Raw genomic sequence first — 26132 nt, forward strand, 5'->3', positions numbered from 1 at the left:
GAGCCTTTGTTCCCTCTTTATTTTAGGCTTTATCCAGATTTCGTCAGCTGAAAAGTGCAGAGGTATGCAAACCTCTTGACTGCTGCTGCTGCCAGTAGTCATCTCACTCACTCACTCACTCACTCACTCACTCACTCACTCACTCACTCACTCACACACACACACACACACACACACACACACACACACACGCGTGTGCGCGCTTTTTATTTTACACTCACTAAACAGCAGAAGCTTTGCTTAGCAAGTGTAAAATAGTAGCGCAACCAATCTCTCTCTCACACTCATACACATGTACACTCTCACACACAAACATAAACACATACACATTTTTTTTAATTTTATTTTACTTTTTTACATTTTACACTCACTAAACAGCAGAGGCACTGCTTAGCGAGCATAAAATAATGGCAGACGTTACTTTTTTTTTCTGCCTAAGCTCCATGGTGGATTGATATGCTGCTGTGAAGTGGCAGACTCATTTTTCATTAGGCATTACTTGTACATTAATACCCTGCTGGAGAACACTCGTTCTCCAATCAGGGTACTCATGTGCAGTAAGCCCATTCTCTAATTTAGATTAAACACTTGTCATCTGTATAGTACCAACTCAAAAACAGAAAAGAACTAAAGCTGTCTCTCCTCATATACTTTTGCAAATGCCTCATCAGATCTGCCTGAAAACTTCTTGTGTGGACAAAAATATTGATAGATAGATAGAGCAGGTGATTGTGTTGCAGTTCAAAGCTGGTATATTTTAAGCTTGAGTGTGACATTATTAATGGATGGAGTTGAAATACCAGATAATATACAAAAGAGTTGTTGTGTAGCTAGTCTGCCTTCAAACAGTGAGAAAACATAGGGATCAATAATACCGTGTGGGGTTAGCTTGTATAAATTCCTATAAAAATATATTAAAAATAAAAATCAACCAAGGGGGGTATGAGCTGGAGGAAAGAACAGACATAAGTTACACAAGTGATGGACAATAAAATGTTGTGGTACAGTGGTTACAAATGCATAGAGATGTCATACAGGTTTTGATCAAAATTAACAAAAACATATTAAGGATTTAAAAAGGAGGTCTATATCAGCTTATTGAAAGCTGATAAGAGTGAACGTTCTTTGATCGACCACAAAACATCGAACAACCAAAATATCGAAGACACGGAACAGCAATTTTTTTCCCAGGGAAAACAAACTGCTGTTCGGCAAAAAAAAAAAAAATGAAAACACAACATATCACACCCCCGATGTGGGGTCTGTGCCCCCTACACCCCCCTACTTAAATATACCAACTCCGAGATCACACCACAGTAGAGGAAATGGTACACCCCCCTACTTAAATATACCAACTCCGAGATTGCACCACAATAGAGGAAATGGCAAACTCCCAAAAACGACCCAACGATTTTTTTCCCCTGGGAAAAAAATTGCTGTTCTGTGTCTTCACTATTTAGGTTGTTCAATGTTTAGGGATCAGTCAAAGAGCGTTCACTCTTATCAGCTTTCGATAAGCTGATATAGACCTGTAAAAAGAAAGAGGAAAAAAACAACACTTACAACCTTTGGAAGAAAGTTGATTTAGCAATAATTGCAGTGGTTCAGCACTCTAAGGTTTATAATACATTTCTCTCTAGCGTGTTTTGCCATTGAGTTGGAGTTTATTCCATGCCATATATCAGAGTAGTGCCTAGCCATCCTGGATTTTTATTTGTTAATGGATTTGCCCACACAGAAAGCACTGCAGTGATGGCACTGGGCTCTGGACACTATTTTGTCTGTGCTGCAATTGCCAAACCAAGGGATTTTGAAAGTCTTTTTTGTTGTTGGGGCAATAGAAAGATACTTTACAGAGCATATATTTACAGTAGGTGCAGTCCAGGGGGGGGGGGTGCACAAGGGTAAGCCCCTAGTGGTTGTTGCTCAAGTTTCTAATGGGGGAGTGGTTGCTGTTTTCAAAAAGTCAAAGATGTTTTTGCTTCTGCAGGTGGTGAAGGTTTGTCTAGTTGTGAGTATCTTGTTGAGGGAATTGTTTTCACTTTGATAAACCAGTTGTCCTGTATTGCCTTCCTAAGTCCATGGTAATCAGATAAAAAAGTTAAAGTCATGCTGGTGCTCCATTTAGTTTGTCCTCTATTTGTTGGATGATTGTTTGGATGTGGTGTGTGGTGGTAATTCCTGAAGTTAATAGATCTACATTGTTATGTTTGTTTTTGATGATAGGGTCAAAGATTTACATTATTACCCTCTTGTTGTAGCCTCTAGTTAGAAAATCATTTTCTATTTGGATGATGTTTCTAGTGAAAGAGGAAAGTTCCTTAGTAACCCTGGCTATCCTGAGATAGGAGTCTGAACTAGAAACTTCACTTCCTGTAAGCCCTTTTCACCCTGGAAGACATGGATGACTGTGTAGTGATGGAGACATGGTTTAAAATAGTGGAGAACAATCCAGCTGTTTATGACTATAACACCTTCTACATGTTTACACTGACTACTATGCAGGAGGGTAATAAAGGTGGAGGTGTTTCAGTCTACATCCAGAAGAGACTCACATCGAGGCTGGTAAAGCAGCATGATGCACTACAGCTTCTTCATGTCCAAATAACCATCAGAGAGGTCCCACATCATATATTAGCTAGCTATAGGACTCCATCTCTGACAATAGAAAGCCACAGCACATATCTACAAGAACTAAAACCACTCAGTATTAACCCCAATACTATTTTCCTTGGTCTACCTCTCAACTGTGTAGATTTTTGCAGAATGTCCAGATTTTTGCCTCATGTTTTTGATCTGTTCATCATAAAATGTGTGATTTTCTGGCAAATCATTGAGGATTGAAGTCAATAAATAATGACATAAATTTGAGTTACAGACCTCTTATCTTTCAGAAAATGCAGTAGTGGGAATGACATCTTGTATCTTGACCTTACTAATATAATGACATCTTGCACCATCCCTTTCCTATCTTCATCACTTGTTATGGCTGACCATAAAGCAGTGTCCTTCAAAATAAAATGGAAATTAGAGATTCCTTCCACCCAAGGTACCTTTAAAAATTTCTTTAAGACAAACTACCTACTCATAAGTGATACATTTACAAGCTTCAAATCTCCACCAAAACCAGTTAACTCCAGTGATTACATAGAAACGTATACCACCACATTATATCAGCATGTAAACAGCTGTACAGATGCAGTTGTACCCAGTAAGAACAAGTGCAGAGCAAACCCTAGAAACAAACTCACATGACAGAACAATAATATCAACAAGTTTTATAATAAAAGTAAAATCATTTTTACCAAAGGTAAGAATAACAATTCCCAGAACATGAGAGACCTTTTCATGGAAATAAGCAAACAACTCAGAAGCTTAATAAAATATACCAAAGGCAAGTTTAAGGGTAAAACAGGTACCCAAGCTAAAGACAGTTACAAGGCATTTTTAGTTAAGTTTGAAATCTCAAAAGCACAACTCTGCAGTGATCTGAGCTGATTGTAAATGATGTGACCTACACTGAGATTGAAGATGTAGTGAATCTACTGGCTGATAAATTTAACTCTAACTTTATCCCACTCTCCCCTCCCCTCTGTCTGCCCTTCAAGATATATCTGAAACTGGCCCACATCCAGCTATCATACAAGACCAAGTCCTAAAGGTGATAAAAATACTGCAATGACATGTCCTGACAATATCCCTGGCTGCATCTTAAATAGCATGAAACATAATTTAGCCACAGCTCTAATTGCACTGTTCAGTCTCAGCCTCCATACAGGTTTTGTACCAAGTGAATGGAGAATGGCTACAGTCTTTCCCCTGCATAAGGGAGGACCTTCCACAGACAAAGGCAATTCCAGACACATAAGTCTGACCAGGCTCATATGCAAAGCCATGGAAAGATGTATTGTGGAATTAATCACGCAGGACATAGGGAACCTCCCAACACTGGACCCATCTCAGTTTGGATTCCTCAAGGGCAGGTCATGCATACTCAAACTGCTGGATTTTTTTTGAAAATGTCACCAAAGCAATTGATGAAGACAAAATGGTGCACACTGCATACCTCAACCTGACCAAAAAATTTGACACAATTCCCCACTCAGGCATAATAGAAAATCTAAAACTGGAAATAAACCCCTATGTCATCAACTGGATTGCCAACTGGCTCAAAGATAGGATGCAAATAATCAAAATAGGGGAATTTACCTCCAAAAAGAAACCAATCAACAGTGGAGTACTCTCCTTTCTACTGGCTGTGGGTATGTGTTGCCCTGCAAAGTCTGACGTCTCTACATACAGGTCCTATAGGGTTGCCACCTTTCCAAATGGCCAAAGTGGGACATGTTCTGTAGAAATGTCAGACATTCCAGGACAAAACATACCTACAGCTGTGCATAGTACAGGATTATACTTATTTGCACAAATAAAAGCTTACTCTAGTTACATTTGAATTGCTTATGCTACTTCACATAACATATAGAAGTGTCATATATAAAAACTGTTTTATGAAACTATTAATGAAACGTAGAATATAATAATGTCCTGTAATCGGGACATTTGCTATGTCTTGATTATTTTCACAGTGTACCTCGCAAAGTTGAACAGGTGGTAACCCTAAAGTCCCACCTTGGCCAATTGAAAAGGTGGCAAACCTATAATAGTTATGCGGTAGCATGACTCGGCTGACAGATGTAGCTCCCACAACCCAACTACTTGTCTGTATTGAAGAGTCCCGGTTCCCATGTATCAGCCAGATGGGAGCAGAGTGTATGCGGAACACACAAATATGATTAATTCACTGGTCAGGCAGCTGATTCCATACAGTCGAACGCCATGCCGTCACCTAATGGGCAGCCATTCCGATACTGTAGTCAGGAGTGGCCTTACGTCAACTGGTGTCCTAGGCAAAGGGCACAACAGCACCCCCCACCACACCACCCAATGCCCCATCCTGGTCTACCTACACCAAATAAATACTGGTGAACTGCCCCCACTAAAGCGGCTCCCTAGACAGCTGCTTAGTTGGCCTATGCCTAAGGCCGGCTATGACTGTAGTCATGTAGTCTGATGTGATAGGGATCACAAGATGGGACCAGATTGTATGAGGAACACACAAATATGAATGATTTACCATACAGGCCGCTGATTCTGTACAGTTGAACGCCATGCCATAGCCTAATAGGCAGCCATTCCTGATACTGTATTCATGTAGTCCAATGTAATAGGCATCACAAGGTGGGAGCACATTGTATGAGGTACACACATATATGATTGATTCACTGGACAGGCTGCTGATTCCATATCGTCGAACGCGATGCCATCACCTAATGGGCAGCCAATCCCGTTACTGTAGTCATGTAGTCCGATGTAATAGGCATCACAAGGTAATATTGTGGTCCTTGCTCCCACCCTGGGGTGTGAGTGACAGATGCAAGAACCAATGTTGGTGCATTTGCAAGTGTGGGAGAGAGCGGGTGTAAGTGTGTTTGGCTACCAGTATGTGAGTATTGCACTGGTTAAGCAATGTAGAAGCTAACCGAGCGTAAGAGGCTGTAACCAGAGGTCAGCAGTGCCTAACACTGTGCAAACCCATGCACATCTGCTCCCAACTGCTTTAATGTGCCTTACTCCCTCTGTATCCAGTGGACTTGTTCTGCCCTGCAACCAACTAAATGTCCTTTGCAAGGGTCGGAACCAGGACCCTGCACACACAGCTAATGTGTATTACCAATATGCTATGGCAGATATACAGACAATGGACAGTACCACAAACATATCATACAGCACAGTCATTCAACAGTATAGGAATGCATCTCATCATGTAGATGTACATGTGAGTGTTTATGTCCAGCATATAGGTACATACATATATAGAGATGTATCAGGAACATACCATGTGGCAACAAAGCATTACAAACAAATGAAACATGAAATACCTGTGGCACCTGTATTATGTAGTGGTGATGCTCTATGTGATCACAAGACTTCCTCAGACAGACGTGTCAGTCATACACGCAAATAGTTGTACATTGGCTGTATACATCACTCTGTGCATGTAATGTGCATTAACACAACGGTACCTGTCCAATCATTATGTGTGAACAGTACTCTTGCAAGGTTCTGTGTGCAACATCATCATCATGATAAAGGTAAATGGGGTAACCATAGAGGGGCCGGTAGTGTTTTGTGTACAATGGGGTCATCCTCCTCACGTGTACCTGGACCATGTAAGAATGATGTGCATACCAGGATTGTGCACCTGAGGGACAGGGGTGAGGATAACAGGAGTATGCTATGATGCATATTACAAGGGTTTCATGTGTCCAGTGGGCACGTGTGTGTAATGGACAGCTATGTATAGGGCAGATGTTTTCCTAGGAGCCGAATGGCCTTATGTGTCCATAGGTGAGGGTCAGATGTTGGGGAAGGAGTGTAGGTATGGCCATGTAGGATAGGTAGGATCACAGAAAAGACAGCATACAGGGTTGGTATATGACACATGTGGGGGGGATACACCCTGGATGAGGATGGGTCTTCGGCATTCAAAAGCCCATGGGAACAGTGGGATGGAAGTCCCCAGGCATGGGCAACTGCCACTGCACCTACACAGCTGCAAAGGAGGCAGTGCTGGGGGCTGTCCAGGAGGGGCAGCATCACCTTGTAAATGTGACACTCTGCCCTTGAACTGGCGTATCTGGCTTCGTAACCCCTTAAGAAGCCACCAACGCAACACGTCCGGGACCGCACAACAGCAGATATGTACCTGTCTGGTCCCGCTCTCAAGGAGTACATGCTCCATCCTCAGTGGTGGTACCACCAGAAGGTGGTGCAGAGCCAATAGAAGTTGATGTCTATGGCTGGGCCCCAGATGTGCTAGTCTCCGGTGCCATGGTCAGCTGAAGTGGGACAGGAGGTTCTGCTGGGACCTCCCAACCCATTCAGCCTATGGTGTTGATTTTAAACCCACATATGGCTTAGTGATAGACAACAGCATACAGGATTACCTATGACAGTATGCATAGATATCACCAGCAACAAAACACAGCAGATGGTATACATTTGCAGAGGGAGCACAACACATGCATATATACCGCATGCCAACTGTACAATGTGTAGTAGATGTGTGACCGCAGCTATGAACAGTTTCCCATCATTGGTTTGTCACTGGGAATCCCACACAGTGTCAGTCATACCACTGTCTCATGTGACACATGTCCAGTCAGGGATGCGATGGCAGTAACACATCCCTATCATCATGTACTGACTGCAATCCTCACACCATGCTTCTGCTGTGCACAGATGTGTGTTCAGTGTGTAACACTGGAAACAAATGGTTGCACACACTGACCAGTTCACAGATGGCCCTACAGATGGGGTCTCTCATGAACAGAGCACTGTCATGTCTGTATTATAACATGCAGAATAGCCATTACCACACACATGTTAAACAGGCAGTAGTCTCAATGCAGCATAGCTACGTTTGCATGCTGTAGTCATGTGTGGCACATCACCTTCCTGTCTTTAGGCTATTTCCCACTGTGGAAAATGATTGAGGTACATCCAGATATCATCTGTGATGCTGTGTCAGAACACCACATCCAGGTACCACTCACAGTGACTGTCATGGCCAGATAACATGTTTCCCTAGATAGTGTACTGTGTTTGTCATACGGATGGCTATGGGAACACTGTCACAGCTGTACCACATGCAATCAGCTAGAGGAGGACTGCAATAGGTGCAGAGGCCATCACCTGAACATTTCCATCACTTACAATACACATGCTGCTGCTGTGCAGGTGTACACCTTCACATCCACCAGAGAGTGTGTGGGCGGGACAGGCAATGTACTCCAGGGAAGGGCTTGGAGACTTAACCATAAGCATCATCTGCCACATGCCGAATAGTACACGGGTCAAACCCCTGACTACTCATTGCTAATACATGTGCATGACGTTACTACATGTGCCACAAAGGTGACATGTTTCTGTGCTGTAAGAACATGTGTGTAGGTGAGTGAGTGACATCTGCAACAGATATAGTAGACATACATTAGGTGTGGCACACATGTCAGCCCACGGGAATGGATGCCATTGTCACCACAACCACACTCTCTAATGGACATGCATTGACACCTTTTCCAGGGCCACAATTACACAACGTAACTACTTAGTTTACCACACTGCAGTAATGCACATGACCACATTCACCACAAGGGATATCTGGAGGTTCTATGAGCTAGGGCATGTGAAAGTGCTTGACAACTGTTGGTATGCCAATGAGGTTTATACTGGGAGTGACTGTGGTTGGGAGCATCACAATCAACACGCAGACACAGTGTGCCAGTACTGACATGCAAGTATGCATTGCTCCATGGGTGTGTAATGTTTGGCTGTGCAAGATGGCTGTACAAGGCTGGGTGAGGGGTAATCCTTGCCATCACATCACCCGACAATGGTGTGCAGTGCAGGGGTGTAGTGTCTGCAATGTCCCACACAGATGTGTACTGCATTATCTGGCCTGACATCCTGGTTACCAATGTGTAGGGCCATAACTTTGCAATGCATGCCATGTCTGTGTTTGATAGTCCTTCACATGGACATTGCCTGGGATGTGCATGTCCCACAATACTGTACAGTGACATGTACAGTTGTACCTAGTTTGGCAGACACATGTAGTGTACACAGCCTGTTATACCATGATATGCCAATACTGGCCGGGTGTGGCGAAACCTGCTTATAGTGAGCAGGTCGGCCCTGCACTTGCATGGATAGTATGATACAGGTATTCCGTGGTGTCAGTGGCATGGGTCCATACAGGGCACATGTGTACAGCATTGTCTGGCCTTAGTGGATCACATTTGATGGCACCACATATGTTGCAGGCATTCAGTGTGGAACATAGTGAAGGCACAATGTCCGCATATATGTGCCTATTGTACCGTGTACAGGGTGCCATGTCCTCTGCAGGCCACTGCATTCACATCATACCTACTATCTGTCCTCAATGTGCATGTAACATAGTGGGATATCCTAGACAAGTTTGTTTGTACATGGCACATGGGTGCGGGACATATACCGGGTACTAGTAGGGCTGCATACTTAGTTCACCAGGCCTTTTGCCAGATGTATGGGTATGGCTTACCAACACAGTGCCATGGCTGACTGACAGCTGTACTCCTTGTGAAGTGGCCAATGTGTCATAAGACAGATACCATATAGGAAAACTACAAAACCCACTCCCAAACATGTCCAATGGTAAGACAATCATGACCACCTCTGCACAGGCTCTGACAGACAAACACACACTTGCCATGTCCTGTATACAAACCCCTACCATATCACATTGCAGCAACATGCATTACTGCACGTGCTATGGTGAATACAACAAAGTACTGTACTTGTCTCACGTAGGGAGACACACACTCACACACACACACACACACACACACACACACACACACACACACACACACACACACACACATACACACACACACAGCATGTCTGGGATTAGAACACTGACCTAACAACTTTACTACACTACAGCATTACGCAGTTATAGAATGTGCTACCGCAATTACTGGGACACAGCACTCCCAGAGTTGTATTTGTAGATGGGTGACATCATTGGCCTTGCTAAAGGTGGGTATAAAAAATGCATGGAGTGTAAGCAGTCTAAAAGCATTACTCAGTCCTCAGGCAAATGGGGACACACACACACAGCAAGTGTGGGACTAGAACACTGACCTAACTACTTTATTACACTACAGCATTACGCAGTTACAGAACACTCTACCTAGATTACTGGGACACAGCACTCCCAGAGGTGTATTTGTAAGATGGGTGACATCATCGGCTTTGCTAAAGGTGGGTATGAGAAATGTATGGAGTGTGAGCAGTCTAAAAGCATTACTCAGTCAATCCTCAGGCAAACGGGGTCTCACACACACACACACACACACACACACACACACACACACACACACACACACACACACACACACACACACACACACGGCAAGTGTGGGACTAGAATACCAACCTATCTACTTTATTACACTGCAGCATTATGCAGTTACAGAACATGCTACCGGAATTACTGGGACACAGCACTCCCAGAGGTGTATTTGTAGATGGGTGACATCATCGGCCTTGCTAAAGGTGGGTATAAGAAATGTATGGAGTGTGAGCAGTCTAAAAGCAATTTACAGTCCTCTGGCAAATGGGGAAAGACATACACACGCCAGTGGTGGAAACAGAACACCTGCCTATTTACAGATTACTATTACAATACTACATACTTACGAATTGCGCCACACAGACTACACATTTCAAGGCTGTCATTATGACCTTCTGGGAATGCGGACATCAACAGGGATGCTGGCAGTTAAGATGTACATACCTGTGAACCTGTGTGTTTAAAGTAGGAATACATCCTGACCTGGAGAATGCCCATCTGTGGAATGGATGACTACTGCCACTATACAGGGTTACAATGGCCATGCCCATACACAGAGGCACATAACCGACACAAGGGTCACTGGGCATGCTCACACACTTAGTAGCACAGGACTGTTCAGAATGCACTATGTGTCCATCTACACAAGGATATACTGGGCATGCTCATACACTTAGTAGCACAGGGGGCATGCTCACACACTTAGTAGCACAGGGCTGGTCAAAATGCACTACTATGTGTCCATCTACACAAGGATATACTGGGCATGCTCATACTCCTAGTAGCACAGGGCTGACTGGGATGCACTCTGATGCTAAACACAGAAGGCCACAGTGGCCATGCTATTACAGGTAGACGTAAAGAACACATTGTAATGGGCTCTGGTGTTAGTAGTAGTCATTGTTAGCAGGAACGCTGCTCTACATATATTTGACACCGGTCTTTTACACAACATCTGCTGTCATTCTGGGATGACATGGCTGACAGTAGGCAGGCCTTTGTCACATATAACATGCATCCATGCATCCCATGCAGTGACATTCCAAGGCAAATTTCCTAAACACAGGTTAACTTCTGTACACCTAGAGGACAACTGCATTGTGTTCTTATGCTAACCAGTGCTATATGTGTAGCATCCATATTCACAGCTGGTCACTGTAGATCCAACAATGGGGAGGGAAGTACTGACATCTGTGCAGTGAGGAACACCTGGCTGATGGCTATGTAGTGCACAATAGCACTACCACCATATACCTCAGAACCAGACATGTGGGCCATAACACAGGTACGGACCGCTCCAGGTGGTGTCCCCACATACATAAAGGTCACTCAAATGTACTGACCGGTCCCCCCACAAAAGGATCACAGATGAGTCATGTGCAGGACACAGTGTCACAAGCTGCATTCTAGGATGTAAAGCTCAGACACCACCATGCCCTCGGACCACCAACACGCATCCGTACATGTTGAAGGACATAGAAGAGTATACCACCATGTGACCCTTGACCTGTGTACTGTACCAAGCTCTACATCAACTGTAGGGAGTACACATCTACTGACACAGTTGCATCATGTCTTATGTAATGCAATGATACCACTGTCTGTAACCAGGTCAGCTGTACACATACCAGGGGCCCTCGGTACTTTACAGCATTAGCAGATGACTGTTGCTGTACATCAGTACACAACCTGATGTATGGATATGACATACATGTACCTGCCCTGGGTATGTACATGCTACACACACACACAACATACATGTAAATATAATAGCTGTTGTTGTCCTTTGTGCAAACAGGTGGCTACAGTCATTACACACATGCATATGGAATGTAGGTCCACGGCTGCTGAATGCTAACAGTACATAAGGTGTGATATCAATGTTGACAGAGGTAACATTCCCTCTGTACTGGTCACCCATTACACCCATCATATCATACAACAGTCCATGTGTCATGTATGTCATTACACATGTCCACCAATTGCAATGCCTACAAACATGCCCAAATGTCAGGATTGTAGGACCTACACACCTGTACATGTAGTGTTGTGCATTCAGATAACATGCGTGTGCAGTTGCTGATGTATGCAGGTGACGTGTATCCTAATACATCATGCAGCTGCAATGCAGCCTCAACATTGCCAACTGTATATGGTGATATGCTGAATGTACAGAAAGATGTACCTCAGGTATGGACAGATGTGTGGAAATAACTAAGTGGTGGGGCATCTTTGCAGATGGATGTTTGCTGTGGACAGCTCACAGGTGTGACACAAGCGGTCCTACAATAACCTGTGTAACCGGTAAGCAATGGTTTTGTCAATTGAAGGACATAACACACAACTTATACAGCAGTCAAGATGACAGCGAAGGTAAATCACTTGACACCAGTTAATAGTTAAGACGTCCCGTGTGCATATATCAGCACTGTTGCCACAGGAAGCCTCAGTACAGTTTGTAAGACATGCAATACTGCTGTATGTTTGTCATACATAACATGCGCTAGGCAGGTTTGAGATTCACAGTACTGGCATGTGTGGTTGTGTGTGTGTCCATATATGTCACGTATTGTGGGGAATACATCTCAATTGTTACTCACTCTCCTGTACACTAGTGTACTCATCTGTACAGACTGCAATGTAGAAAACACGACATAGGCAGGGGAGTGTATCTCACACATGTGAGGTATTTGTATGTGCGTGACATAGGTGTACTCAATACTGAATGCCACAGTGTGTGTATGTAGGGCTGACTGGTCCCTGGGGTGAGGATGTATGTTACCATACTGACCTGATAAGACCACTCCCCTTCCAGGCATTGCATTCTACTATCCGTGTTGATGTCCCCGATCTTAGACCGTACTGACTACCTGTACATGTGTATTCTCTGTGGTGCATCATGTAGGTGCACAGTACTGTAATGATGATTTGCACATAGGCAGGGGTCCTCACCTCACCAGTAGCAACTGTGTGCTAGTGTGTGTTACTGTGTCGGTGAATCCGTGAGTCTGTGGGTATGTTACTATGTCACTGAATACATGTGTGTCAATACCTGAGTGTGTGGGTGCAGTTGTGTGTTGGCATCCTGTCATGGGAACGTGTATTACTGCTTCCCAATGAGGCATCACACTTCCCACTGGCCTCTACCCTTGTAATCAGCTAGACCACTCTCTTACCTCACCACTCCATGTAACTGTACCTGTGATGTCACCCTCTATGGATGTCACGTCTGTGAACACAGTAGCTTAATACACAACTATCATGCTCTTGGATTGGTAGACGTGTTTGTAACGTGGGACATTCTCACTGGTATGTGGCAGCTAAATGGAGCATGCTGGTATATTCATACATACCTGTGAGTAATCCACATTGACATATGGGACACTAACTGCAAACACTGACATCCACCGGCACGTGCAATTAGACCTGAAGGAGGACAGCAGAACATCATGACCAACATGCAGTTACTGTTGTTACACAAGACACATACTGTTAACACTATGAAATGCATTGTACACCTGTAGTACATGGTATATCCACTGCCTGTCAGCAGTAATCAACAATTGTAAACTACACTTATCTTCCTAGTCTGTTCACCCTGTACATCAGACCATATGAACATGTTCCTGCACCAATGGTGTGGATGTCAGGGATACACCGCAGGCATCATCATATGCACAGGGTGATAATGTTTGCCAGATGCCTAGGCTGCACCACTGGATGAGATCATGTGTGTGGGTTAGGGCCTTTGATCTAATTGGAGTGTGTGGATGTTATGCATGTGTATTTTGCAGTGCCCTACATATGTTTCCAGTGCGTGTGTGTATGTATGCACACAGTTCTGCCATGTGTCTGGCCTACACAGGGGTATTATTGACAGCTGCAGACTGTACAGGTGAGGTTTTATAGTTCACAGTGTCTGGTCATGGACATGTGACCTGTGCCTGCCATGGGTTGCATGGGCACTACTAGGCAGAGGTGCAGATTGGGTACTGTCTGATGTCACTTGTCCACTGGAACTGTGTCCTTGTTGGGACCGTCCCAGGTCATGTGCACATGGCCTGCTGTGTCGTGGTGTGGACAGCACAGCACCAGATGCACTGCTGCTGCTACCGCCACCATGGGAGCAGACATGTGAGGTAGCTCGTACACATAGCCCTGAAACAGGTGATGTAGCAGGCCTACGTCCACATGCCCGATGCTTCACTCCTACCAGATGTTCCAACACAGACAGCTCATGCTCGCAGATTGTCATGCCATGGTCAAGGACTCCAACCATGTCACCCAACCGTCTATCCAAAGCTTCAGCAATCTGCTGTTGAGCATTTACCATTGCCTGGATGTTGTTGTTTAAAGAACGGACAGCAGCCCTCTGTAGCCTCTAATCTTCTCTGTTGCGCCATTCAGCACATGCCTGTGCCTCCATTATAGCCTGAAACATGTGTCTGGTGACACCAGCTGTTGTGATCTGTCTTGCAGGAGCATGTTGGCCAGAGGTCCTCCTACAAGCAGCACTGGCCATGTGCCTGTGTGGGGCACCACCAGTCAGTTGGCTGACACCATGGTGTGTAGGCACACCTTCCATAGCCCAAACAAAATGAAAGAAAATGCACCGAGCTAGCACACTGAGAACGTTTATTAATAGACAAAACAGAAAATGGTGAGCGCTTTCACAACATAAAGTTGCTTCATCAGACAACAGTAAAAGGCTTACACTCTATTTAAATAGTCAAATATCCATTACTCAATTAACTAATTAGGGTTAGCAAGCTGTACACAATCAAATTCAAGAGAAGCTTACCATAGTGAATCCTACAATAAAGATGCACTATGCATATAATGTTACACACAACGTTACTAAGCATATATAACCACACTATATACAGTGTAAAAAACCATATATACACATATATAAGATAAAACAATGACAGTAAGACATATAAAAAACTACTAAAAACATCTAAAATATATTCTGAAAGATCTAAAAATCAGTGCATGAGTGGTCGAGCCTTCAAAAAGGTGATCGTTCACATTCTTTTAAATTTTTGGTTTTGCAACATATTTATACGAACCCTAGGGGTGGTGACATAGAAAATATTACAGAGGGGCATGAGCAAAAATGGATACTGAAGCTTAATGCTGAGAAGTTTCCTGGGTTGAATGCTGCCACTACTTTGGTCCCCTTTTTGAAGGCTCGACCACTCATGCACTGATTTTTAGATCTTTTAGAAGATATTTTAGATGTTTTTAGTAGTTTTTTATATGTCTTACTGTCATTGTTTTATCTTATATATGTATGTACATGTTTTTTTACACTGTATATAGTGTGGTTATATATGCTTAGTAACTTTGTGTGTAACATTATATGCATAGTGCATCTTTATTGTAGGATTCATTGTGGTAAGCTTCTCTTGAATTTGATTGTGTACAGCTTGCTAACCCTAATGAGTTAATTGAGTAATGGATATTTGACTATTTAAATAGAGTGCAAGCCTTTTACTGTTGTCTGATGAAGCAACTTTATGTTGTGAAAGCGCTCACCATTTTCTGGTTTCTGTTTTGTCCGTTAATAAACGTTCTCAGTGTGCTAGCTCAGTGCATTTTCTTTCATTTTGTTTGAGCTCCTTTTTGCACCTTGCTTTTACCTACGACCATTTTTGTTTTTTATACACCTTCCATAGCCCCCACACTTTCCAGTTCCAAGCTACCACGCACCAACTGTCCTTCCTCTATGGCCACTGGTGATGGGGTATGTGCAGGTATGGGATTTGTGTGCGGGGATGAAGGGGATATAGCTGGAATGGCAACCAATGGCACAGTTTCAGCCCCTGACAACTCTGCCTGTGACTCAATCATATGTTCATCATCACTGCTAGAGTCTGTGGGGACACTAACATCAGATGTACTGCAGGAGGGCAATGCACCTACATCACCTGTGAGGGCAGACAAGAACTGTACATTACAATCTATACAATAGACACACACACAGACACACACGCATGTGATATGACAGAAGGCATGCAACATGCATGTGATATGTCAGACGGCATGCAGTGCAGATAATAATAGTGGTAGTTATCATACATCCCTGGGTTGCACAGAACAGCATGCATGTGTCATAGCAGACAGCATGCAAATTACACAATCATAGTAATAGTTAGCATACATCCCTGTGTTACACCATGTAGACCAGCACAGGTTAACAGTACACCTGCCTGATGTGTGGCATATGAGCTTGACAATCACATGTAGTATGACATGTGATCTGCTGACGTGTGCAATGACATGCATACATGTTTAACACAATGGTGTTCTGTGAAATATATAGTGGGGCAATGGTGTGCCAATACAGTGTTGTCTGTCCACCCTACAGATATACTGCACATTTAGCTGATGCGCATGGCCATAGCAGGGAATCATGAGGTATTTCTATTGCTATACAGTGTGAGTTACAGACACAGTTCATAGCCATGACTGTGTTCAGATACAATGCATATATACTGTGGAATGTGACCCACGTCACTGAGGTGTATACGCACTAAACCATGATGTGGAAGTTGTGACACAGGTCACTGATGGATATACGGATGACACCCCTGCACATCTGCAACCATATTGCTGCTGCCTGGCAGCTATGGCCAGACATGGCGATCACGTTGGTACATCATGTTCCACATGACATCTGTGTACCACACACACATACATGAGGAGCAAGTATGACATTGCTGTCTGACACCAGCAAGGGGAATGTACTGTATCTGTGGGCTGATGTGGATACTGTACAGGTGACTGCTGTCATGTTGTGACACCCTCAAGATGTTCAACACATCTTATGTGGTGGATTGATGTTACGCCTACACAAGATGTGCACAGGCCTGTAGGATGTCTAGTGTTCCACATCTACAATATGATCATTACACAAAGGCCATAGTTGGACCATGTGTAGCCATTGTACGACAGGGTGTACACACAAGCACATTACGTCTACTGTGTGTGTTGCTCCATGTCTCTGGCCATCCTCCATGGCCATGTGTGCACATGTGTTGGCCAAATTATTATGATGGGCATCTATTTCACATGTCTGTGTTGTCCCATATGACATACACCCATAGGTGTCATATGCTCCACTAACGACAGGGTTATGCAGATAAAAGGTGGTATGTGGGATATGTTTTCAAGTTAGGTAGGCAATGTTGCAGCCAGGCCACTAGATGTCATGGACATGTCAAGATAGCACATCACATTGTGTGACATTCATAGCAGGGCTATGATCCACACCAGTGAATCCTGTGGGCTGGCCATACTCCAGTCCATTGTGTAGTACTGTTTGTATTCCCCACATGTGTAGCTTTAATCTGTAGTACATGTCCCTACAGTGAACAGAACCTCCACCATTGTATGCACAGCTGTCCACACATCTGGCAATGACAGTTTGTGAGGATTCATGTCGGTGAGATGATTCACATAGTTTGCAAGTGTTGCACATGGGTAGTCATTGTGATGCATTGCAGGCCAACCTGTATATTGTGACAGGACCATATATTATGTGTACATGTTGTAAATGGCCACATGGCAGATAGATTTGTGCATTACGATTCCTGATAAATAATAACAGTCTCACCTGCAATGGGCTGCTGTCGCAGTGGAACTCCAGTGATACCTAAATAGGAGTAACACAGCAGTATGAGCATAATCCACACCTGTATAATGGCTACAGGGTTGAATGTGCATAACACATACACCAGTACATTAGACTATACTGTGGTGTATGCACATGTGTGCATACACAGAGTAACATACTATAGTATGTGGCATGTGTGTATACATGCCTTGCATATGATGTTACATTACATATTGTACAGTGACACGTGCAACTATATGGAATATAGTTGATATAGGTGCAGTACTGGCTTACTGGGCAACTCCAGGCTCAGTGGTTGAGAGACACCCCCCTCCACAATATCGGCTAAGGCTTGTGGATGTGGTTCTGCAGGTGACCCCAGGTTGGCCAGTAGCTCCTCAGTACATGTGAGTGGGGGCTGGGCTGATGGTCCACCACCTGTTGCACCTTATTCCCTGGCAATTGCATTTGCATGGTGTTTTGCCCATCTAATGAGGTCTGTACAGTGTCTGCGCACCTGCTGGTATGTGCAGTTGTGGCCACCAACATCATTAACCCTCCTGCGAAGTTCGATTCACAGGGCATCCCGCTTCTGTGCATCCTGTGCCACATGGCTGAACAGGATATCATGATTGTCGAGTAGGTATGGGATGAGGGCCTCATCCTCCAAGCGGGTAAAAGGGAGTAGCCTTGCACGCGGCATACCTGGAAGACATAATGATGGAGACAGGTCACAGTAACTCACAGAGACATACAGAGCTACAGCTGATCATACATATGTATCGCATTTATTAAGTTTAAATAATTGTATTTGCAAACCTACATGACACTGACACACATGTGACACTCAATGGTGAGTGGATATTATCACCATATATATGTGTGTCACCTGATTACATTGCTCATACTCCATGTGGATGCTGTCTTGGTGTGGGCATGTCTGTTTGCCCTTACTGGTGTTCCTACCTTTCAGCACATGGCTGGATGTGTCCACATTAATGCAGTTGACCTTGATACTGTGTATATGTCACATATAAGGACTTACACTGCCTTAACAGACATGACCTGTGACCCTGCAGACTTGCTCAAATAAGGTTTTACATGTATGTGTTCAACCATATACATCTACATGGCACTGTACAGCAATTCAACATCCTGCCATGTATCACCTGTGTTGCACATGTGATACACATGGGACACTGGATAGCCAGATGGTATTTGCAGGAATGGATATCAACTATAGTATGTACAGTCAAAGTCAACTAGTGGGCTATATGCCATAGGCCATGTATGAATCTAGGATGAAAGGTTACCTGGCAGTAGCCGACAGGTGGGTCTATGGGGCCAGGTGGAGCAGTGCTACATTACTGATCCACAGGGTTAATGATACATTTACCATACGGTCATCACACCATGTCTGAGAGGGGAGCAATGTGCAGCTTTGACAGACAGGAATGCATAGTATGGCAGGACTATGTAAACCATATGGGACAAGGATCTGTCCAGCATGTGGAAGGTGGATGTCCATGAAGTATGTGTTTGAGATCAGAATGAGTACGTGTAGCATGTCCAACATCAATGGGTTGGACATGGATTTATTCAGGGTATGCATCATGCTACATAGTGGAGATGGGGAATGGGAAGGCTGGTGTAGGCCATCAGCACATGGCCAATACCCCTTAAAGGAAATATGTGATCTGATATGGGTCACTTGAGTGTTGTGTATGGCTGGACAATGATCTCTAAATTCTTGAATGGCACCATGTCATTATTAGGGTTGCCACATATTACTACCTGACAGGTGTGGTGACGTAGCTATCACAGGAAAGACAACTGCCCAGCTGTATCCCTTACACACAAGTGTCCATTATGTTGACCGCTGCCTAGGTGGTAGTTCATGGGTACAGGGTTATTAACATAGGGGTGACAATGCAATATGTAGCTGTCAGATTGTGGCCATATGTCGCACACACCTCACCCACAAAGCCCCTTCTGTATGTTGTCCACAACACTCCTGAGTCGGCTATTGCTCCTAGGTCATAGTCATTCGCATACTTCAATAGCCAGATGCCTTCTGTTTGTCTATGATGTATGGATTACATTGAGGGGGAATAAAATTCGTTAACCCTGACATACTGTAGCTGCCACTGGTGTGATGAGCATGTATTATTCAGACACCTTCTGTAGTGTTGGTTCTGCCAGCAGTCCCATTGTAAAACACTCCTGTGACATAGGAATGTACATCTAGTATACCGACTGTAGGTGGTACACAGTATGGGTAATGATGTCCTATGACCTGGCAAGGTTATGATATGCAGTGTGACATCAACCTTACTGTCATCTACATCTGTACTGCTGACATCAATTATTTGATCAAGGTCCATGGCCTTCCAGACCAGACTCAGCAGGGTAGTGGTGCAGTACTTCTCATTATCAGTGGTGTCTCCCCCTTTGTGGGTTGTGATACCTGTTGGTGTGCACCATTCAGTGTGTACACAACCTGACATGGAGCTATGTTTTACATGATGTGTACGTGGAGAGCATCTTATTTTGCCATATGTGTATGATACAACCTGTGATGTGGACAGGTCCCATGCAGCCTGAGTGCAGCTTGTACCTGCATAGTTGTGGGTACAGGGTCCCTGTGGTGTACATGGATATATGCTTGTGTACCTGTTGAAGGGGCGTGTGTTTATGTTATCCAAGACTCTATCTAGATTGCTTATTTATGCTCAGCACTTGTTCAGAACTTGTAAGCACTACGTAAGCTAATAATTACTATAGCACTCAATCTTCCTCATTACCTAGAGGTAAACAGGTTTTGTACGTACTTTTCACACTTGCTTAGAGAAAAATAGCTCTTGTACTCACTTTCCTCACTTATCTAGGTTAAAGTAGTTCTATATTCAGGCATGTCCAAGAGTCAACTGCCAGTGTTCTCACCTGTCTATCTGATGAATCTGGACATCTTGAGGCAATGTGCATATTGCCTCATGTACACAGACAAGCCTCTCTGCCTACCACCCAACACTACAACCTGTGAGAGATGCATTCATCTAGCCAAACTGGAGGTAAAGCTCTCTCCAACCAAGCCTGACTCTGACAGTCATGTGAAGAAGGTAAACATTCACACCACACCACACTCATCACATAGTCTCACTAAATATACCCCACCATTAACTGGGAAAACTACTCGTGTACCAACTCATTAGCTCAATGCTTTCTGGAATTCATAAACACCAATGCCCTGAATCAACATATCCACACACCCACCAGGGGCAACAATATCCTAGACCTAGGCATTACCAACATGAGTGACCGGTGCTCCATACGTGAATTCAACTCCTCGTTGGTCCGATCCGGCCATCAGCTGAACACCATTGATATCCACATCCCACCCCCACCCCCCATTAAGGGAACCACAGTATAATATGTCTAGAAAGCCAACTTCATGCTTCTTAAGACAGACATGGTGAATGTCATGACACCCATGCAGATGGACAATACTGTTACAACTGCTGAATCCTGCACAAATGCACTCTATAAGCACTTACACGAGTGTATGGCTTGAGCTCTCCCAAACAGAACCAAGATGCTATACTCCTAATTAAGGAAACCAATCTGGTGGTCCCCTGCCATAAAGAAACTGAACTACAGGAGGAAGACACTGTTGCAAATGAGAGTACAATCCCATGAGTGGAGGAGCTCCCTGGTCAGCCTCAGTAAGAAGGTGAGATCCCTTATAAGATCCTCCAAAGTTAGCTATGAAAACTAAACCGCCACTAATTCCAACAACAACCACAAAGCATTCTATAGCTATGTCACATATCTCGATGTCAACAACCAGATCTGCTCTGAGTTACAGCACAAAGGCATGGACATTACAGAAGCAACTGATATTGGCAACATCCTGGCAGATAGGTTCAGTGCTACCTTTCCACCCTCCCTCTCAAAGTTGCACACTCTAAAGCCAATATCACAGCATCCATAGGACTGGACAACATCCCAGGCTGCATTTTACAAGAACTTCAGAACGTACTGGATCCCCACCTATGCACCATGTTCAATAATATCCTCACATCGAGCATAGTGTCCCCTGAATGGTGCAGAGCAACAGTTATCCCACTCCACAAAGGTGGCACCACAATGGACCACGGGACCTATTGCTCTATAGGCCTGACTAGCCTGGTCTGCAAAGATATGGAGCACATCATGGATCTCAGTCACAGAGACATTGGGTACCTCCAAACCTTTGACCCCTCCCAGTTTGGCATTGTTAAGGGCAGACCATGCCTCCTAAACCTGGTGGACTTCTTAGAGACAGTTACCAAGGCATTAGATGAGGGTAAGGAGGTCCACACAGCCTACCTAGATCTCTCATAGGCTTTCAACACCATTCCTCCTTCTGGTATTATCAACATACCCATCCACCTGAACATTAACCCCTACGTCATGTGTTGGTTTGCAAAGTGGCTCACGGACAGAACCCACACAGTGGGAGTTGCATACCCTAGGTCCAACTGTATACCAGTTACAAGTGGCATCCCCCAGGGCTCAGTTCTAAGACCCCTCATGTTCGGTATATACTTCTCTGACGTACAGACAAGCACAGAAGGGTTTTGGCTGAAAAGGTTTGCAGACGACTGAAAACTAGGGGACATAATTGTTTCCCCAGCTGTTTCAGACACCCTCTGAAGGGTCGCACTGAGATGGATACCTGGTGTCAATATCATGGCATCAAGCTGAATGCCTAAAAGTGCATAGTCATCCCCTTTGGATATAACTAATTACCCACGGACTACCACATAGGTGCTAGTCCCCTACATACAGAAAAGGTAATAAGGGATCTTGGGAACCCCAGTAGATAGCAATCTCTCCTTCGATACCCATAATAACAAGGTGGTTAGAATATCCTTCTTTATGGCCCCCCCCAATCTCTAATGAGTTCGCATCCAGATCAAAGGAGGCCATTGTGACTCTCTACTCATGACTTATTAGACCCATTAAAGGATACAACACCCCATTTGGGATATACCTTACAAGACAACTGCAACAGCTTGGAAGACAACAACAGTACCACACCAAGAGGATTACTGACCTCAAACAGATGACCTATGCAGCACAACCTAAGAAACTCCAGCTGTACTCCATTGCATACCGCATACTCACAGGTGATCTCTGCTTGACATACAAGACCCATGTCCAACCCAGTATTGCTGGATATGCTCCACCTAAACAGAGGCCCCTGAGAGCCACATGCTCTAGGGATATACACCTAACCACAACAATGACCAGGACGTGCTGGATGGATAGATTCCTGACCTGGACATTCCCCATGCTTTGGAACATGATTCCAATGTACATCAGGCAGGGTCCCTCACTAGCACTCTTCAAGGGAAACCTTGACGTGTGGATGGGAGACAGACATGTACCCTGGGGATCACTGCAGTGGCTCTGCTGGACAGAGGCACAGGGAACTAATGGCTCTGCCATTCAGAGGCACAGGGAACCAACCTATGGGGGTGGTGAAAGCCAACACTCGCTAGCTAGGCTTACAGATACCTTTGGTAAGACAGCCTAGTACCTACCTTTGCACATATTACATGTCTTATGTGCATGGATAGTTAACTAGCTTTTCCATTTTACTTTGCTATCATGCTGATAAACTGTCGGGTGACTAAAAGACATATGTATCCTGTTACTGTGTATTGTAAATGCCAATAGACATAACTAATGTTTACCTAACATAACAGTAATGCCATGTAGCTTGTAATACATATCTGCCTACAATGCTGTACATTACACAGTTATTGGCACAGTATCCCACAATGCAAATCATAATTGCACAGTGGCCCAACCTTCGACATGTTATTCTCAGTAATACACCCATACATATGGCTACCGTTACAATATATCAACATATACTATCCCCTGTTATAGCACATACTTGTTGGACCAGCCCTGCCACTGACAGCAGCTGGTGAGGAGTATTTATGTTCAAAGCCCTTATAGAGCATCCCTTGTGGTGTATGTGGTGTTTGCCTTGTGACCTACAGCAGTACACACAAATACTACAAGCGTTACTATGCTCAACAATACATCACTACAAGATAACTGTTTCCACTATATGGATTGCGTGCACTTTAAATACTACAGAAAGGTACTAAATACACAGACATGACGGTTCTACATACCTTATTAGTAACCTGAGGTGTTGTTAACTGTTCATTCAATCCTTTTCAGTTTGTGTTTCAATGTTCTTTGTAACGTTCTGCTGTTATACACTGATGGTTTGAATGTGTGATAACCCATCCTTTTCTAGTTAAATATCGGTAACATGTGGTATCCTCACCACCAATTGGTGTTCCAAAGTAGTTAACTAGATGCACATCAGCTGTGCAGCTACTCCATTAGCCAATACCATGGCAACAGTGGTGTATAACTGAGTACTCCTTTTGGGTGTTGTCCGTTTGCCTTACTTTTGAGGAAGACGGCCTGGATGTGTTGTTTGTGATATATTTCAACAGCTATATGGAGACACACAGAGATATATTAGCTTCATGAATCCCGTGGATTGTGTGTAATGGCTAGACAATTTTGTTCTACATGTGAGTGCAGCTGTTATATTTCAGAACATTGCTACTTATGCAGGGTTTGTTTGTACCTGATACTTCTGCATATGTTTAAGTCTGGCAAGGATGTTTGGGCAGCTCACGGCTGTATGGCTATGCATGAACTGTTATGTGGTTTACAGTGTGCTCACCAGACATCCTTGATTTGGTGTACAAGTGTAGCATACCGTGCTGTTACTCAGTAATTGCTAACTCATCCCAGTGTACACACAACCCTCTGAAACGGGATTAGTGCAAACAAACCCTGTAACATCAGCAGCTGTTCCATTGTATAACAGCAGCTATTTCACATAGGGCCATGTTAGTGTGTCTCTGACAAGGTATGTTAAGGCTTCTGCATATGTCATACAGAGAGTGAATGATTTGTGATGTTATTACAGTTTGTATTGTAATTTGTTTGGGTGTGGGGGTGATGTTGGTGAGTGTGCATAGTGGATGCAGGTGTGTAGGAACTGCTTTTATACATAATCAATATGTGCATGAGGGTTCCTTCCTTATTTGAACACCTATCCTTTAGTGGACTAATACAATGTTAATTGCAGGCTGATTCATTAAGGCACTGTTATGTAGTTCACTTATAGCATGTAGGTGATGTTAGTCCTTGAATCCTTTCGGTAATACATCTGAATGTAATAAAGTGTTGCTACATGAAAGCTGTTTTTTTCTGTCATAGGTATTTGCAGTCATTGTAGTTGTGTTGGTGACTGACCCTCTTTGGCTAGGGTTGCCACCTTTTCATATGGCCATAGTGGGACATTTTCAGGACCCACATCAGAATTTACAGGCTGACACAAACCCACGGTCAGTACAAGGGATAGAGCATTCCTTTCTTGCCTCAATATAAGCTTATTCTTGTAGCAGTTTAGTTGCTTATCCTGTTTCTTGTCACATGCAGGTATTTTAGATACAGAAATAACTATTGTATGCAACTATTACAGTACATATGGGACATAATTATGTCCTACAATCCCAGGACATTTGCCACGTTTAATATATTTGGTCAGGACACAACCGTCCAAAGATGGACTGTCCCTCGCAAAGTGGGACAGGTGGTAACACTATCATTGGCTCATGTCCATAGCACATATTTGTAATAGTGTATAGGCATATACTCTCCATATCCTTTGTTCATAAAGGTTGGTATTGGCAGAATGTGTGATTGCTATGGTCCATGCTATACACATATATGAACACTTCAACCGCTGTATACGGGATATCTACAGAATCCTGAAACCACAGAGTTCTGACGCACACAGTACCGGGCCCAGACTCCCATACCCTACATTACCAACAGCGACAGTAACTCGCGAAAGTAACATGAACATGGAAAACACACACACACACACACACACACACACACACACACACACACACACACACACACACACACACACACACACACACACACACACACACACACACACACACACACACACACACACACACTGCTACCCACCACATCCAAACAAACCATCCTACACTATGTATGAGCAGGTGGCCAAGCCCCCCTACATCCCCCATGTGGGTGTCTGCACCCCCCACACCCCCCTACTTTAATATTCTACCTCCTAGATCACGCAAACAGATGCACAAAGCTAACCAACACCCACACATTACAGTCCCCCAAGAACACACACCACACCCAGAACACACACTTACACACACTACAGCCCTAAGAAACACATTTACATACAGTAACCTACCTGAACCGCAACACCAGAAGCACTGACTAACTTCCCTTAACATCGTGATTTTACACCTCACGCATCTGGTGTTTTGGTACTGTGTTCTTTCGGACCTTAAGCCTCGGGATTAAGTGCATTGGTATGTAAAGCAATTGGTATGTGGTAGGTTTTCCATTTATATGTACCTCCATGGTTATGTAGATGTTGTTAACCTATCTATATATCTACATATA

Source organism: Protopterus annectens, chromosome 2.part2 (genome assembly GCF_019279795.1).
Source record: "Protopterus annectens isolate FY-2018-M chromosome 2.part2, PAN1.0, whole genome shotgun sequence".
NCBI classification, from domain to species: Eukaryota; Metazoa; Chordata; order Ceratodontiformes; family Protopteridae; genus Protopterus; species Protopterus annectens.